The sequence below is a fragment of the Rattus norvegicus genome, chromosome 6 (genome assembly GCF_021556685.1).
Source record: "Rattus norvegicus strain SHRSP/BbbUtx chromosome 6, alternate assembly SHRSP_T2T, whole genome shotgun sequence".
Classification (NCBI taxonomy): domain Eukaryota; kingdom Metazoa; phylum Chordata; class Mammalia; order Rodentia; family Muridae; genus Rattus; species Rattus norvegicus.
In genome coordinates this window covers 106,362,938-106,372,598 of record NC_141539.1, presented here as the reverse complement: position 1 = coordinate 106,372,598, position 9,661 = coordinate 106,362,938, and the positions used below count along the sequence as shown (strand labels likewise).

Here is a 9,661-nt window from a genome sequence, read left to right as displayed (position 1 = left end):
CCAGTTATCAAATACTGAGGGGCCATCCCAGAAAACAAACATACGCAATTAACATTATACAGACTCGGTTTTATTTTATCGGTCTGCATGCTACAACTTTTCAAATCCCAGAAAACTGGATTCAGTCAAGAGTTTGGGCCAGCGGAAATAAAAAGCAAAAATTACCTAGACTTCCACCTCCATAACAGAATAATAAAGCCTAGACCAATTAAAAAAAAAAAAGTGGCGGTTCCACTCTTGAGATGCTAGGCAACAAGACATCGCGGGGCTGTGAACTAGGAGAAACTAGGAGTCCCACACCTCTGCCTGGATGGAGTTTTCTGGATGGCAGACATGGGGAGGGTTCACATAGGGCCACCCACCTTGCAACTGAGGAGAGCACTTAGAATCCAAGTGAAGCTGAAGTATCTGGGCATCACAGCTGACGGTTTGAAAATACTCGGCCTAAGGAGTGGCACGACTAGCAGGTGTGGCCTTGTTGGAGTGGATGTGGCCTTGCTGTAGGAAGTGTGTCACTGTAGGGATGGGCTTTCAGCCCTTCCTCCTAGCTGCCTAAGAGTCTTCTATTTGCCTTCTGAACAAGACATAGAACTCTCAGGTCCTCCAGCTCCATGACTACCTGAAAGCTGCCATGTTTCCCGCCATGATATGGGGCTGAATCTCAGAACCAACTAAATGTTGTCTTTTACAAGAGTCGCCTGTTCTTGGTGTCGCTTTATAGTAATGGAAACCCTAACTAAGACACAGGACAAAGATAGGGACAGGAGGAAGCAGAACAGAGAGGATCTCCCAGAGTCCCAGTGTTGGGGTTTAAATCTCGGCCCGTGCCTAGACAAAGCTCACCAAGCCAACATGGTTCCACGTGGAGAGGTTTAATGAGAGAAGAAGAGTAAAAGGGGTGGGGGAGGGGAGGGGGAGTAAAGGAGGTTGACCCTGGGCACGTGGGGGTAAGGGAGAAATGGGGAGAGAAGGGACAGGGGAGAGCAGAGCAAAGAGAGAAGTAAGAGGGAAGTAAGAGAGCGAGGAGGAGCCAAGCAGCCCCTTATATAGTGTCAGGCACGGCTGGCTGTTGCCAGGCAACTGCGGGGCGGAGCATTCCTGGCTGTTGCCAGGTAGCTGTGGAGGTAGAGCTTAGACAGACTACCAAAACCCAGGAAGCAGGAGCCATGGAGGAATCCGCACAATGGCTTGCTCCTCAGTTCATGTTCCTATACAAGCCAGGTCCACCTGCTCAGGTCCCCTGCACAGTGGGCTGAGCCCTCCTACTTTTTAAATTGTCATTAATCAAGAGAATGTCCCCTAGACTTGCCTAGAGGCCAATCTGATAGACACATTTTCTCAGTTGAGGTTCGCTCTTCCTCAGTGACTAGAGTATCAAGTTGACAAACTGACCAGCACAGAGAGGTCACCTCTTAGAACTCATGTGGGATGAGGAGACGTACAGAGAGTGACCAGCCCAAATAGGTCGTATGGTTACATAGGGCATACACTGAAGCCCGCAGTGTGTGACCTATTCATAACCAATACTGAACTGTCCCTCAAACCAAACTGACGCTAAATTTCCTTACCAGAGCTTTAAAATGCCACGCAAAGGAATCAGTTGATCTGCAAATAATTTCTGTGCCAAAATAAACACCAATATCTATTGAAGAAAGATGAATAAAGTAACATACCTGTCCAACACTCAAAAATTACTAGTAAGAGAAAAACTGGAAACGTTGCTCATAGCCAGAAATGAAAATCAGTCAGTGGAATCTAACCTTGAAATAACAGGGAGGTGACTACCAGACAAGAACATTAAACAGCTTTTATAAATGTATAGATACTAGCTAGTATCGTTGTTTAGGGGAGAATGGAAGACATGTCTAAATTTAATAATTTTGGCTTTGTTTCTGTTTTTCCAGACAGGGTTTCTCTGTGTAGCCTCAGCTGTCCTGAAACTTATTTGTAGACCAAGCTAGTCTTGAACTCAGAGATCCGCCTGCCTCTGCCTCCCCAGTGCTGGAATCAAAGGTATCCGACCTGCAATTTAATTATTAAAAAAGAAAAAAAAAACAGATGGAATTTCTAAAGAAAAAAAATGTATGTTTGAGCAGATGTGGCTCAGCTGTTAAAAGCATGAATTGCTTTTCCAAAAGGACTAGAGTTTAACTCCCAGCACCCATAATAGGCAGCTTACAACTGCCTGAAACTCCAGTTCCAGGAAATTCTACACCTCTGGCCTCTATGGATACACACTCACGTGCGCGCGCGCGCACACACACACACACACACACACACACACACACACACTCACACACATACACACACACACATGACCTATGCGCACACACATAGGATTAAAAATAAAATAAAATTGTAAATACATGTATATATGTTTTTAATGAAAACCATACTAATAGGCTACAGTTAAAAACAATGTGCCATTTCTTGAAATTTGCTGAGAGTAGGTTTTAAACTTACCCAAAGTTAAATGTTAGGTAATTCATATGTTAATTAGTTTGATTTAGCATTTTCATAATATATAAATTAAAACATGTTACACCTGATAACTACACATAACGTCAGTTTGATAAGCTTAAAAGTAAAATGTAATTTCGAAGCCATAGTCAGAGTGCAGTGTACTAGTTTCATTTCTGTTGCCATGATTTAAACATTCTGACCAAAAGAGGGAAAAGGAAGAAAAGGGCTTATTTGGTTACAGTTCCAGGACACAGCCCATCACTGAGAAAAGGCAAGGCAGGAACTTGAAGGAGGGAAGGGCTAGGGGGATCACCCAGTTGTTAAGAGGGCTTCCTGCTCTTCCAGAGGATCAGAGTTCAGTTTCCGGCACTCAGTACTTAGGGGTCTCACACCTGCCTAATTCCATCTTTAGAAAATCTGATGCCCTCTTCTGGATTATGCCAGCACCTGCACGCACACACACACACACACACACACACACACACACACACACACACACACGAAAGTTTTTAAAAAATAAAATAAAAAAGTAAGACTTCCAATGCTAAGTTCAGTGACACATATAGGAATTTGGAACAATAACGCAAAGATTTGTACGGCCTCTGTGCATGGATGATATGAAAGTATGTGAATCATCTTTTTTTTTAAAAGTTTTATTCATTTATTATATATAAGTACACTGTAGCTGTCTTCAGACACACCAGAAGAGGGCATCGGATCTTTTTACAGATGGTTGTGAGCCACCATGTGGTTGCTGGGAATTGAACTCAGGACCTCTGGAAGAGCAGTCGGGTGCTCTTAACCGCTGAGCCATCTCTCCAGTCCGTGAATCATCTTTTTGTAAAAAAAGAAAGAAATCTTTATTTTCTAGTCTTCAAAAAGCCAGATTCTTCTTTTCACAAGATAACCATGATTAGAAAAATGGCCATCCAGGACTGAAGAGATGGCTCAGCAGTTATGACTGCTTCCTGCTTTTGCAAAGCACTCATGTTCACTCAATTAGTCTGCAGCACTCATAACTCCAGTTCCAGGGGTCAACACCCTCTTCTGCCCCCTCAGGTGCTGCATACTTGTGGTGCTCATATGTGCAACATACACACAGGCAAAACACTCAGATGTACATACATACGTATATATATATATATATATATATATATATATAATTATACACATATATATACATATATATATGTGTGTGTGTGTTTCTATAACATATAACACATAACACACAGAATAAAACATATAACATGGGCTGGAGAGATAGCTCAGTGGTTAAGAGCACTGACTGCTCTTCCATAAGTCCTGAGTTCAAATCCCAGAAACCACATGGTGGCTCACAACCATCTGTAATGCGATCTGATGCCTCTTCTGGTGTGTCTGAAGACAGCTACAGTGTACTTACATATAATGAGTAAATAAATCTTTAAAAACAAAACAAAGCAAAAAACATATAACATGTGTGTTTATATAATATATAATATATGTGTGCTTATATAATATGTTATATTATAGATAATATATAATATATTATATTATAGATAAGATATTATATTATAGATAATATATAATATAATATATATTAAGATATATTATATACATATATCTGAAAAATCTTCAAAGTATTTCTGTTTAACAAGAAGCTTGACTCTATAGAATCTAAACATTAACTGCTTTATAAAAAAGTCTACTTCTTTGCCATTTTTAGACCAAGCAGAGCCCAGCGTAAGTCAAGGCAATCTGTTCACACGTCAGGCTTCTCCCCAGGAAGCACCTTGTTATGTTATCCCCATATGCAGAATCCGATCTAATATAGTCAAACCCTGTGATACATTCCAGCATCATACTGACACAGTCATCAAGCCTTACAAGTGTACCAACAATCCCTTTGTCGCTTTCACCACAACATGAATTATTGGTCCTACATTTCCTGCCCACGTTCTCACAGCAGGAGCTGCAAAGGGTGAGGGAAGGAAGCATTGGCCACCATGGCTATGATGGGAATATCAGTGTCTTTCCAGTGGAAGCTGTTTATCATAAAAATTTAACATTACATACTAATCACCTTGACTTAGCCATTCTATGATGTGAGCATGCGTGTATATCTCTTTCCTTTCTTCCTCCTCCTCCTCTTCTTCCTCTCTCTCTCTCTCTCTCTCTCCCCCCCCCTCTCTCTCTCGTTCTGGGGATCAAACGCTGAGTCTTATACATCATAGAGTACAAGGTTGTACAAAAGTATTTTTAACAAACATTGATTTTGGAGTTTTGAGACAGGGTATCACATATTCATGGCTGGCCTCAAACTCACTACGTAGCTATAGATGACCTCGAGCTTCTGATCCCTGAGTACTGGGATTACAGGTGTGCCACCATACAGGATTGGATTCTTTTTGTTTTGTTTTGTTTTATTCTGAAACACGATCCTGCTATGTCACTTAGACTCAGGCAGACCTCCTTCGTCATCTTACTCCATGACTGCTACCCACAGCTCCAATATATTCAATTCCTGTTTCTCAATTTTTAAAAGTTCTCAACTAAAAAAACAGAAAAGATTCTCAGATAAAATCAGAGATAACCGACTGCCGGCGTGGACTATACGAGATCAAAGGAACCTCCGTAGACCAGGTCGAGAAAACAGATGCACACTTAGCAGTGCACAGGGCATCGCAGATGGGAACCATACGGATAAATAGGGGAGCCTCTCGTGTTTTGAATCTTATTTCCTATTTGTGTGTACACAGGTGTGTGCAGGTGCATATGCCTGTGCATGCAGAGGTAGAGGTCAGAGGTCAGCACTGACTGCCTTCTTCTATCCCTCTCCATCTCACTGTTCCATACAGAGTCTCTCACTGAACCCTCACTGGTTGGCTAGACTGGCTGGCCAGCCAGTGCAGGGAACCACTTGCCCCTGCCTCCCAGCACTGGAATTCCATGTGCGCTGACATGCTTTTTTTCTTTTTAACTCGGGTGCTGACAATCTAAACTCAGATCTTCATGCTTTTTCATCGAGCATTTTCCCCACTGAGCTATCTCCCTAGCATTTATTTTTAATGTATTTGATAAAACATTCATCTAACCTGGTCAGGCAGCACATGCCTTTAATCCCAACACTCAGGAGGCAGAGCCAGATGGAACTCTGGGAGTTGGAGGCCAGCCTGGTCTACATGGCAAGTTTCAAGACAGCCAGGATTATATCAAGAAACCTTATTTTAAAACATCACCACTTAAAGTAAAAACATACTGTGGGGTTTATAACAAGCAAGGAGGCATGTATGACAGAATAGCCATGGGTACAGCCCAGCTGCTAGAGTGCTTGCCTCCCCAAACATGAAGCCCTGAGGTCAATCTCTGTCACCATATAAACTGTGTGTGATGACATCATATAATCCTAGTGCTTGGGAAGTTGGGGCAAGAAGATCAGATGTTCAAGGTCATCCTCAGCCACAGGGAATTTGTGGCCATCATGAGCTACATTAGACCCTGCTTCAGAAATCAAACTTAAAATCAAACAACAACAAAAACAACAACAACAAAATCTACATGTAATTACTCCTGAGGAGATTTGACAGGCACTTAGTCTAAATGTTTAACTTCTGGGCCTGAGGTGAGGTCGAACGTTCTACATTTTGCAAAACTTCCAGGTGGCTGTACTCTGAGTAACAAGGTACCCCACATGATGCAGCTTTGTGAGGTAACAGAAGAAAGTGCCTGGTATATTTAGATGCACAGTGATTAGTGTCTAGAGGGAGCAAAACATTACAAGGCACAGGTTCAGCTACGAAAACAGAATGGTCTCCGGCATTGTGGGGAAGAGCATAAACTTTAGTACCAGGTGCTACACATGGTTGGGGGCAGAGGTATTGGCATGGGCAGAGAAGACAAGGAAACAGGAGACTTGCACATTATAGAAAGGTCAGCCAAACAGTAGGCCAGCCCCTCAGATGAGTGACAGGGTGGAGTGGCTGAGAGTCTGAGGTCATCAGGACATTTGAGAGATAGCAGGGTTAGAAGAAGCTAGCTCATGATCCAGTGGCTGTATGTGTGTGTGTGTGTGTGTGTGTGTGTGTGTGTGTGTGTGTGTGTGTGTGTGTGGTGTGGTGTGGCCATGATGGGAACCTTCGGGGAGTCATTTCCTAGTGATTTACTCTTCTGTCTACTCCAATTTGCAGCTTGAGTCATAAGCCATCTCTAAGAAAGATGTTTTATCTTTGAGGACAGCAGCAAGCCTTCCTGCTACATTTGAGGGCCTGTGTGAGCTCATCCTGCACGCACCTTTCTCTTTTATAATTATATACTTGCTTGCACTGGATGCCAGATTCCAGACATATTGTGGAAAGGTTGGTCTAAAAGCCTCTTCTGTGCCAAACGTAATTTGCTTTATGCTTCTCGAGAGAACAGGGAGAAGCTAACAAGAACTGATTACATCACTTTAACTGAGACAGGCCCTGGGTCCTTGTCAAGAGATGTTTGAATTTAAGGCCTCTAGACTGTAATTTGGGAGAAATGGGATAGATCATGGTTTCTTTCTTAGAAGCCTGTGGCTGGAGAGCTGCCATGGTTATGCTAACTCCCACCTCAACCTACAGGCTTTGGTTTGAGAATACCTGCCCTGCCTCGGGGCTCCAGGCTTAGCCAGCTACATTGCTTCTGAGGTCTCAGAAAAAGAAAGTGTAAGTGAGTCTTCCACTGTCTGCTCCAGGGTGAATAGGCAGATACCCAGCAACACTGATGCCTTCCCCTCAGTGGCCTTGATCATGTCAGAGACTACTTTGCCTTTGACCCTTCATGAGGTCACAGTTGGAAGCCTGTGGAAACACAGTCACCATTCCCACTGTGATGTGGTTCCAGGAAGGGCTGTCACTTACCCAGTCATTACTCTAGTCCCAGTGGCAGGTCGCAGATGACAGAGGAGTGTTAGTGGGAGACTTCAGGTGCTGGTACTGAAAGGCTATTGAGGACAAACACTGCCATGACTGAGGAACTGCTGTGGCTCTAAGAGGTCTAAAATTAAAAACCTTGATGTCACCAGAGTCAGGCCTTCTGAACACGTTCAAGATTTTTGGGTCAGTGGTTCTCAACCTGTGGGTCATGACCCCCTTGAAGTTGCATAGCACTTCTTTACATTACGTTTATAACAGTAGCTAAATTACAGTTATGAAGTGGCAACAAAATAATTTTATGGTTGGTTCCACAACATGAGAAACTGTATTAAAGGGTTGCAACATTAGGTAGGTTGGGAACCTCTGATTCGGACTAAGAGATAGTCTCTTTCTTTTGCGTGAAAGTCTGTGCTTGCCCCTCACATAACTGTGTACACCAGACCTGTGTGGCCTGTGTGACAGAAGAGCATTTCTGTGGTCTCACTGGCTGTTCCTGTGCGGCTAACTGTAGACAATGGAATCGTGCAGTTGATATAAGAGTCTGGGTCATTCTTAACAGGCCTCAACAGGGGGTTGGTGACCCCCACAGCAGCTAGAGTGTTCTGTCCTAGAGCCAGCGATTGGAAGTCACTCATTTTCCCCCTCAGAGACCACCTTCTCCAGGCCAGTGAGTGGTTTTCTGAGCAGCTGTCCTGTAGGTCTGGTATGTACCAAAAGGTTTAATAGAAACATGGGGTTTGGGGTTTTCGAGACGATTCAAGGAGTAAAAAGCACACTACCTAAGGTTGGATCCCCCAAATCTACTGAAGGCCAGATGCGGTAGTGTGTGTGTCTAGAATCCAAGCTCCTATGAAGAGAGATAGAGACGTAAGACTCTCTGGAAGCTCATAGGCCTGCCCGCAAGCCTGACGCACACAAGCAAGACGGTTTCAAACAAGGTAGAAGGTGAGGATCAACAGCCAAAGTTGTCCTCTGACTTCCACGTGTTGTGGCACGCACATGTCCACACACATATCATTATACCATACACACATACATACACTCAAAGAGAAGGAGGGAAGGAGGAAGGGAGGCTTTGATCTGTGGAGAGGCTTTGACCTTCTGGGCCGACATCTCTCTGCTTGGGCTCTACCCTGCCATCCCCCTACTTCACCCCTCATCTTGCTTGGGATCACTCCCGCATGGTCATCCTGCTAACCCTATCCATTCACCCAGGTGACTTCACATTCCTGTGACAGCCATCAAATGGCAGCTAAGCTACTTCCCCTTCCCTTTCACCTCAATGAGTGTGAGCCTTCTGAGCCATCTGAGCCACCCTCAAACAGCTGTCAGGCTCGCAGGCTTTTGTGCATTATACTGTAGTAACAGTGCTACTGATGAAATACCTCAGAAAGGAGTGTGAAAGGATTCCTACCGCCATCATCTTACCACTGCCTCTTAGAAGCCTGGACCCTCCAGCAACCCAGCTTCAGAGATAGGAATCACTTTTCAACGTGCCAAGAGAACGGGCTAAAACCCTGCTTTGGTTCCCTACTATACTATGTCAAAAGGGCTTTAAGTTGAAAATGTCGCCAAGCGCATTGGTAAGATCCCACTGTGGCCGGCTGTCTCCATTGCTTCTTGTGTTGTTTTGCATCTGGCCCAGCATCCTGAGAGGCAAGAAAGAAGGCAGCCCCTGCATCAGGTTGGGTTCAGACTCCATCTTACGGTTCGCTCCTAAGGTTGGACTCTCTAGCACCAGTTTCCAGGTTACTCCCCAACAAATCTGCACCCCCAGGTTACACGCCGGCCCCTGGAACTTCACTTCCTAACAACCACCAATCAAGAGAAAAGCAGAAGTTACGTTCCCAGCACCAGCCAGTTATGTTAAAGGACAAATCGAGTTCCGTAATGGCTCCCCAGTCAGATGTGTGCCAGGTTGGATACCCCCTTCCTCCCTCCCATCCTGCTACATCAGAGATGGTACTGTGGCCCAAGCCTGAGCTTGAATAAAGACCCTGGTGCGATGGCATCGGAATCGATTTCTTGGTGGTCTTTTGGGGTTCAAGAACGCTGGACTGGTCCAACACACGTGATGCCATGCCTGTTGAGGTCAAAGAACAACAGAACAACTTACAGGGCTCAGTTCTCTCCCTCCATCATCTGGGTCCCTGGGGACCAAACTCAGGTTGTAAAGCTTGGAGGCAACCGTCTCTACCAACCGAGCCGTCTTGCTGGACCCTTGCTGCCATTTTTATGTGATGTAAGACCCAGGGCAAGCACTTTACCACCGAGTCATATCCCTGCCCCACTATGATTGTTATTTGTTTGGGGTTTGCTCC

At 44.4% G+C, this 9,661-nt stretch overlaps 1 non-coding gene across 1 annotated transcript; it reads left to right on the top strand.

Moving 5' to 3' along the window:
- Positions 1 to 3,005: 3,005 nt before the first annotated feature.
- Positions 3,006 to 3,110, top strand: LOC148005375 (U6 spliceosomal RNA). Its single transcript, XR_015623545.1, has one exon. It is a non-coding gene; the product is annotated as a U6 spliceosomal RNA (small nuclear RNA).
- Positions 3,111 to 9,661: the final 6,551 nt, after the last annotated feature.